The 9,542-nt window shown below is 37.9% G+C and overlaps 1 protein-coding gene across 1 annotated transcript in view; it reads right to left on the minus strand.

The window, feature by feature from the left end:
- The window catches only part of LOC128698333 (neurochondrin homolog), a 61,526-nt gene extending 52,470 nt beyond the window's left edge, over window positions 1-9,056 (minus strand). Inside the window, exon 1 of the mRNA XM_070104524.1 lies at window positions 8,916-9,056. The gene's annotated coding sequence lies outside the window, so the exon portion shown is untranslated. The remainder of the gene's footprint in view (window positions 1-8,915) is intronic.
- Window positions 9,057-9,542: the final 486 nt, after the last annotated feature.

The raw sequence follows: 9,542 nt of genomic DNA on the forward strand, positions 1-9,542 counted from the left end.
GATGTGTGCCAATGCTACTGGTGATTGCAAAGTGAAGCCTTTATTAGTGTATCACTCAGAAACTCCCAGAGCGTTCAGACAAAAGAATGTCCTCAAGGCTAATTTGTGTGTGCTGTGGAGGGCAAACAGTAAGGCATGGGTCACTAGGGACTTTTTCTATGACTGGTTACACCATGCATTTGCCCCCAATGTGAAAGATTACCTAACTGAAAAGAAATTAGACCTTAAGTGCCTCCTGGTGTTAGACAATGCCCCTGGTCATCCTACAGACGTGGCAGAGTGACTTTATGGAGACATGAAGTTCATTAAGGTGAAGTTTTTGCCTCCTAATACCACTCCTCTCCTGCAGCCCATGGACCAGCAGGTTATTGCAAACTTCAAAAAACTGTACACAAAAGCTCTGTTTGAAAGGTGCTTTGTAGTGACCTCAGAAACTCAACTGACTCTAAGAGAGTTTTGGAGAGATCACTTTAATATCCTCAATTGTGTAAACCTTATAGGTAAGGCTTGGGAGGGAGTGACTAAGAGGACCTTGAACTCTGCTTGGAAGAAACTGTGGCCAGAATGTGTAGACAAAAGGGATTTTGAAGGATTTGAGGCTAACCCTGAGAGGAGTATGCCAGTTGAGGAATCAATTGTGGCATTGGGGAAGTCCTTGGGGTTGGAGGTTAGTGGGGATGATGTGGAAGAGTTGGTGGAGGAGGACAATGAAGAACTAACCACTGATGAGCTGATAGATCATCTTCATCAGCATGAGGCCAGACCTGAGGAAACTGGTTCGGAGGAGGGGAGAGAGAAACTGAAGAAGTTGCCTACTACAAAGATTAAGGAAATCTGTGCAATGTGGCTGAAACTGCAAACCTTTATGGATGAAAATCACCCTCACACAGCTATTGCAAGCCGTGCTGGTGACTATTACACTGACAATGTTGTGAAACACTTTAGGGAAGTCATAAAGGAACGAGAGGTACAGGCCACTATGGACAGATATGTTGTGCGACAGAAGTCCAGTGACTCTGAAGCTGGTCCTAGTGGCATTAAAAGAAGAAGGGAAGTAACCCCAGAAAAGGACTTGACACCTCAAGTCTTAATGGAAGGGGATTCCCCTTCTAAACATTAAGACTCTCTCCTCCTCCCATCCCATCAATCATCACGTAAGTAAGTGTCACGTAATTGTGCATGCCTTTTTCAGTTTGTGTGTATTAAAATTAATATTTCATGTGGTAAAAATATTTTTTTTTCATACTTTGGGGTGTCTTGCACGGATTAATTTGATTTCCATTATTTCTTATGGGGAAAATTCATCCGCATAACGATAATTTTGCATAACAATGAGCTCTCATGCACGGATTAATATCGTTATGCGGGGGTCCACTGTATATCATGGGGTATTATGAAGGGGTTCAGGGAAACCGGCAGGCCAGACTTGAGTCCTGGAGATGGGAAGTACAGTGCCTGCACTCTGAAGGAGGAGTGTTAATGTTGCAGTTTAAAAACTGTAGTGTAAAGCACCCTTCTGGCAAGACAGTGATGGAGTGAATGATGGTGAAAGTTTTTCTTTTTCGGGCCACCCTGCCTTGGTGGGAATTGGCCAGTGTGATAATAAAAAATAATAAATATCGTGGGGTATGCGGGAAACCGGGGGATCAGTTAGGATCAGGGCAATTGCGGCAGGTATCTACAGAACGTATTGCAGAAATAAACTCATATATGGTAGAAGTTGGGATAATAGTTTTCCTGCAAACTATCGAAGTCTTACTGTTCAAAGGTTGCTGCAACTGGGGGTGGGGTAAGGCAACGGGGGGCTGGACTCCCCCCGTGGTAGCACCAAGCGGTGGGTTCGGGACTTCAGGGTAGAGGGCGGGTTTTGGGGAGTGACGTGTATGTATTATGAATGGTTCCGTGCGTCTGTGTGTGTATGGTTGTGGCGTTGTGTGGCACTGAGATCTTGGATTAATCCTAATATGGTCATGCATCTTGATAATACAGATAAAAAGCAATATTTCAGTATATGTTCCAGCCTCTGCAAGGCTGAACCGGTTCCCGACTATGGCCGGGGCTTGGTGAAGTATGTTGGGTCTTTCCTGGGATTCCCGTTAGGTTTAGTTTAGTTATTTGTAAGTGGAAGCCTCGCTGATATCACCGCTAAAAGTACAACGTTATACTGGCCTTTAAGGGGAATGTTCATAAGCAGAACTTTGGTGATGGTTGTAAACTTTTGATGAAGGGCAAAAAGTTTCATTGGCCTAAGATTGTGTTTGTATATGTAGTAGCGGTCACCTATGTGAGGGGGGGGGGTTGAGATGTATAATGTCCTATATATATTGTAATCTTTGGGCATTTAAGTTCCTTGGGCAGCAGCTTTTGTGGGATATATTGTTCTGACACCCAGTGATATCACACGTATTTTTTTTTTTTTATAATTTATGGTGCATATAGTCAGCTGATGTTCAAATAAGCACCTTTAATCACTGTATACAAGGTATTTTTTTTTTTGTGGGTTTATAATTAGTTTGAGAAACTAAATAGGGGGCTGGTCGGGGTATTAGGTGTCTTAGTGTTTCCTCATATGTAATTATACATGTTAGATCTGTAAAAGTCTTATGTTAATTATTAAAGGCTTTTTGCATATTTTGATTCCTTTTTCAATACATGCAAAACCAAAAATAAAGAACACCAGGTTTCAATTTCAAGAGTCAGGTGGGTTTCTGATAGTTATTTTATATAACCATAGTACCATTGAGTGTACAATCTATTAGTTTATATGATATTGTTTTTGTATATAAAATTTTTATATATCCATAGTACCATTGAATGCGCAATGCATTAGTTTATATGACATTCTTTTGTATATAAAATTTCATACACAATATGAATAAGACTGTCAGGTTTGGTTATATATTTATTTGGTGTTTAAGGTATGTTCCGGTAGTTCTCTGTTTAGTTATATATATTGTTGTTGTCTTACATAAAGTTTTCACGGTTCTTGTTTTAAAATCAATTTTGTATACCACACATGTATACTGCGTTTTAAGTCAATTATGTATAACATACATGTATACTGTGTTTTTTTAAATAAAACATAAAAAAAAAAAAAATACTGAATTTTAATTCCTACAATACAAAAGTAATCACACAGTAAATATACCAGGACACAAATGTCTTGTGTATACAGTATGCTCTACTCTCAAAGGATATAGGTCAGCATACATTTGCCAAGTCATGGAATTTCCTATTTTTCATCCTGTATTTGATGCTACAACAGCTAAACTATGCTTATGTTGTCCAGTCTTCATTAATATAGTAATTGTATAATTTCTTCTAATTTCCACTAATTGTAGCATTACCTTCTCTTTCAACTGCCCAAATTCTTCACATATTAAAAGGCTTTCTATAGTCATGATATACAGTGGACCCCCGGTTTACGATATTATTTCATTCCAGAAGTATGTTCAGGTGCCAGTACTGCCCGAATTTGTTCCCATAAGGAATATTATGAATTAGATTAGTCCATTTCAGACCCCCATACACACACATACAAATGCACTTACATAAATGCACTTACATAAATACACTTACATAAATGGTTGCATTGGGAGCTGATCGTAAACCGGGGGTAAACTGTATGTCAATCACCCTAACTGCATAATGCGCTGTATTCCATGAGTTTCCACGTGAATTCACAAGCGCCTGTTCTTCACCAACAAACTTAGTGACTTTCACAAGTAAAGTATTTGAGGCAATAGTCCATGATAAAGAATATGCCACCTCCACGATAAAAAATGCATCACCTCTACATTAAAGAATATGTCACCTCCATGATAAAGAATGTCGCCTCCACTATTAAAAAATATCACCGCCACGATAAAAAATATGATACCTCAATGATAAAGAATATGCTGCCTCCACAATAATGAATATGTTCACCTTCACAATACAATAAAGAATATGTGGCCTTGGAGATAAAGAATACATCACCTACCTGGACCTCAGCGAGGCTTTTGACAATCTCAAGATAAGAATTAATTTACTGTATCATCCGTCAGTTTTCATTTATAGATTAGAAAGAATAAAAAGTCACAATACCATAGCTGAAACAATTCACCAGAAATTCACACCTTGGAGAGGAACATTAGGATGGCATTTCAATCCAGGATGTCCCAAAATGCCATTCTAAGTTAGATAAAAGGACACAAGTGGAATTAATATGACATTGTACTGTGGCAACATTTTGCTCAAGCCATAACTTGACAAAGCTCCTGGAGAGCGAAACGTTGCCACAATAAAATGTCACAGTTGCACTTGTGTCCTTTTACCTAACATATTGTTGGTAATTCTACCAACATTATTACAAGTAATTCTAAGTGTGGGTTTTTGGTGAATATATAGAATGAGAACCTTAAACTTACACTCTCTTTAAAGACAAAGCATGCAAGGAGATACAATTGAAATGTACAAGAAGATATATAACAAAGTCCGTACAGTAGAACCCGTATCTGGAGATTCGGTTTCCGTAGTTTCAGTTATCCACAGCTTACTGTGGCCCAAGAATAACCCTTAATTTTTCTTACTAGCGACCCCAAACTGTAAAAGTAGTGATAGCGGCAGTTTTTAAAAGCCTACAAGAAACAGTGAAGTGCTTCTCATCGGTGAAAAATTGCTAATTCTCGACTTATTGTGCGTAATATATTAATTAACTTTATCATAGGTGTGTGTGACTATGCCCTTGTCTGCTACCCATCCCTTTCCACCTGATGCTAGTATATACGTATAAGCGCCAGCCACCTTGCCTCTGCTCCAGAATCTTCATGACTACGGTGCTCAAAGGACCCCAATGGAAATAAATCACTTTATCTGACTTTTTTTTTTGTTATCCCAGGTTCTCTACACATATGCTGCTATGTATAATAATCTATGTGATTGTATTTGTGTATACTTGAACAAACTTACTCTTCACACCAACCCCAATACTGAGGGACTGATTACTTCATCTTTTGTACATAGTTCTACTGTCTTCAAGTAATCTCCTAGAATCTGTACTGATAAAGCCACTGGATGGCGAAATGTCTATAATAAAGATACCCAGATGTTGCTCATGTCTCAATTTTAATTCATTTCATCAAAGATATGTATTTAAACAAAAAATGATATACAGTGGACCCCCGCATAACGATCACCTCCGAATGCGACCAGTTATGTAAGTGTATTTATGTAAGTGCGTTTGTACGTGTATGTTTGGGGGTCTGAAATGGACTAATCTACTTCACAATATTCCTTATGGGAACAAATTCGGTCAGTACTGGCACCTGAACATACTTCTGGAGTGAAAAAATATCGTTAACCGGGGGTCCACTGTATATGTATAGGGTTTCCCGCTATCCGTTGTTTTGGGTATCCATGTTAGGTTTTGGAATGTATCCCCACGGATACAGGGGGATTACTATATAAGAATTGTAAACAATAAATTAAGTTCAGGAATTTAAATTTAGAAAGGATATAGGAAAGTATCAGATTAGAAATAAAAATGCCATAAGCAACTGTAACAATTTGCCAAATAGAAGCTAGAAGTTTATTTAGGCTCAGGTACACAAGTATAGTTACACAAATTTGGGTAATTACAATTATCATACATAAAAATGTGTAAATTGCCCACCAGGATAGCCCAAAAAAGTCAAAGTGACTTATTTCCACTGGGCTCCTTGTAATTAAAATCAATTTTTTTTCTTTGTGTAGTACACAAACTGTAGTTTACATGTCATTAAGTATTTTTAAAGCACAAAGAAAGTCACCAGCCATTAGGCCTATTATGGCCCAGTAGGCCTATTATGGGCCAGTAGGCCTATTCAGTGTTCCTTTGTTCTTACATTCCTATAACTTGAACAAATATAACTTACTGCAGTTTTTTAGCTGATACTAAAAGCAAATAAGGTGGTGAATTTAATTAGGCACAAGTACAATTATACCTTGTAACATATTTGTAAATTACCCAGGATAACACACAAAAAAAGGTCAGACTTATTTCCATTGGTGGTAGGAACCCCAATGGAAATAATTCAAGGATCCCAGTGGAAAATTCAAGGATCCCCAATGGAAATAATTCAAGGATCCCAATGGAAATAATTCAAGAGTCCCAATGGAAATAACTCAAGGATCCCAACAGAAATAACTTTTCCAGATATTTCTGTGTTATCCTGGATAATTTACAGATATATTACCAGCACACATAAGGGGGATTACCAACAGACCCCTGGCAGTCTTCAAGCTGGCACTGGACAAGCACCTAAAGTCGGTTCCTGATCAGCTGGGCTGTGGCTCGTACGTTGGTTTGCGTGCAGCCAGCAGTAACAGCCTGGTTGATCAGGCTCTGATCCACCAGGAGGCCTGGTCACAGACTGGGCCACGGGGGCGTTGACCCCCAGAACTCTCTCCAGGTAAACTCCAGATATAACTATACTTATATGTACTTGTGCCTAAATCAAGTTAAGTAAATATGTTCCTACCTCAGTACAAGTTAAGTAAATATGTTCCTACCTCAGTATAAGTAAATATGTTCCTACCTCAGTACAAGTAAATATGTTCCTACCTCAGTACAAGTAATTATGTTCCTACCTCAGTACAAGTAATTATGTACCTACCTCAGTACAAGTAATTATGTACCTACCTCAGTACAAGTTAAGTAAATATGTTCCTACCTCAGTACAAGTAAATATGTTCCTACCTCAGTACAAGTAAATATGTTCCTACCTCAGTACAAGTAAATATGTTCCTACCTCAGTACAAGTTAAGTGAATATGTTCCTACCTCAGTACAAGTAAATATGTTCCTACCTCAGTACAAGTAAATATGTTCCTACCTCAGTACAAGTAATTATGTACCTACCTCAGTACAAGTAATTATGTACCTACCTCAGTACAAGTAATTATGTACCTACCTCAGTACAAGTAATTATGTACCTACCTCAGTACAAGTAATTATGTACCTACCTCAGTACAAGTAATTATGTACCTACCTCAGTACAAGTAATTATGTACCTACCTCAGTACAAGTAATTATGTACCTACCTCAGTACAAGTAATTATGTACCTACCTCAGTACAAGTAATTATGTACCTACCTCAGTACAAGTAATTATGTACCTACCTCAGTACAAGTAATTATGTACCTACCTCAGTACAAGTAATTATGTACCTACCTCAGTACAAGTAATTATGTACCTACCTCAGTACAAGTAATTATGTACCTACCTCAGTACAAGTAATTATGTACCTACCTCAGTACAAGTAATTATGTACCTACCTCAGTACAAGTAATTATGTACCTACCTCAGTACAAGTAATTATGTACCTATCTCAGTACAAGTAATTATGTACCTATCTCAGTACAAGTAATTATGTACCTACCTCAGTACAAGTAATTATGTACCTACCTCAGTACAAGTAATTATGTACCTACCTCAGTACAATAATTATGTACCTACCTCAGTACAAGTAATTATGTACCTACCTCAGTACAATAATTATGTACCTACCTCAGTACAATAATTATGTACCTACCTCAGTACAATAATTATGTACCTACCTCAGTACAAGTAATTATATACCTACCTCAGTACAAGTAATTATGTACCTACCTCAGTACAAGTAATTATGTACCTACCTCAGTACAAGTAATTATGTACCTATCTCAGTACAAGTAATTATGTACCTACCTCAGTACAAGTAATTATGTACCTATCTCAGTACAAGTAATTATGTACCTACCTCAGTACAAGTAATTATGTACCTACCTCAGTACAAGTAATTATGTACCTACCTCAGTACAATAATTATGTACCTACCTCAGTACAAGTAATTATGGACCTACCTCAGTACAATAATTATGTACCTACCTCAGTACAAGTAATTATGTACCTACCTCAGTACAAGTAATTATGTACCTAAGTACAAGTTATGTACCTACCTCAGTACCTACCTCAGTACAAGTAATTATGTACCTACCTCAGTACAATAATTATGTACCTACCTCAGTACAAGTAATTATGTACCTACCTCAGTACAATAATTATGTACCTACCTCAGTACAAGTAATTATGTACCTACCTCAGTACAAGTAATTATGTACCTACCTCAGTACAAGTAATTATGTACCTACCTCAGTACAAGTAAATATGTACCTACCTCAGTACAAGTAAATATGTACCTACCTCAGTACAATAATTATGTACCTACCTCAGTACAAGTAATTATGTACCTACCTCAGTACAATAATTATGTACCTACCTCAGTACAATAATTATGGACCTACCTCAGTACAAGTAATTATGTACCTACCTCAGTACAATAATTATGTACCTACCTCAGTACAAGTAATTATGTACCTACCTCAGTACAAGTTGCACAATCGAGTTCCCTTGTGTAGAGTAATGTATTATCAAGGTCAAAAAGTATGGTGGTGATGGTCCTTACACTGGTGTGGTCCATCACTGAGAGTAACCACTGTGCACTAGAGTACACAACACTGTGCACTAGAGTACAGAACACTGTGCACTAGAGTACACAACACTGAGTACTGACCATAAACCTACTTATAACTTACACCACTTACAACGGGACACTTACTCAAGGTAACTGCGTTTGCGTCACCTTTACCAACGTTCCCCTTTATTTAACCCATTATCCCATTCCCCATTTCTCCCCCACTTACCCCATCTCAAAAACCATTTCCCAGGCTACCAATCCATGTGATTTTAATACAAATAATGTAAAATAAAGTGAAAAAACAGTAAAGAAATGTGAGTATCATACGACCGCCAGCATGGTCATCCCCAGACCCCCAAACCTGCCCTAAATAACCCCCCCAAAAATCCATATTACTGAAATTCCTTTAATATAACATCACCCAGGTGGCACAGCATACCCCAGTGTGGCACAGCAGCGGTGTTAAACAGCAGGGATGTGTCTCACAGCTCAGGAAAAGCAGTGTAAATGAGCAGCAAACAGCATCAGCTGAGCCTCTCAGGTCCTCCAGGAACGTCTTCTATTTTCTCTATTTTAACCTCTAACTTAGTTATTTTCTAGTATGTAACTTAGTAACTTTATTTAGGCATAGATACATATGATTACAATTATCATACATAGCATAAATTACATAGAATAACCCAAAAAAGTCAAAGTGACTTATTTCCATTGGAGTCCTTGTAGTATATTATTATTTAAGACTTAAATACTTATATTTGCATTGTAATTCTTACATCCTCTTGTTGATGTTTATGTAAATAACTCAGTTTACCTTATTCCTAATATATCTCCTTTTAATATTTTAATAATAAGGTATTACAAGGACCATAAGAAGGAACACTGCAGCAGGCCTACTGGCCCATGCGAGGCAGGTCCAAGTCTCTCCCCGGCTTAACCTCTGTAACTTGCTCAGCTATCAAAACTTTGGAGTCCAGTCCCTGGACCAATTATGTACCTCTGTAATCTTTTGACTACCGCCCACAGGATGGGTATGGGGTGCATAGTAAACATATTAAACTAACTAACT

Source organism: Cherax quadricarinatus, chromosome 92 (genome assembly GCF_038502225.1).
Source record: "Cherax quadricarinatus isolate ZL_2023a chromosome 92, ASM3850222v1, whole genome shotgun sequence".
In the NCBI taxonomy this organism is placed as follows: domain Eukaryota; kingdom Metazoa; phylum Arthropoda; class Malacostraca; order Decapoda; family Parastacidae; genus Cherax; species Cherax quadricarinatus.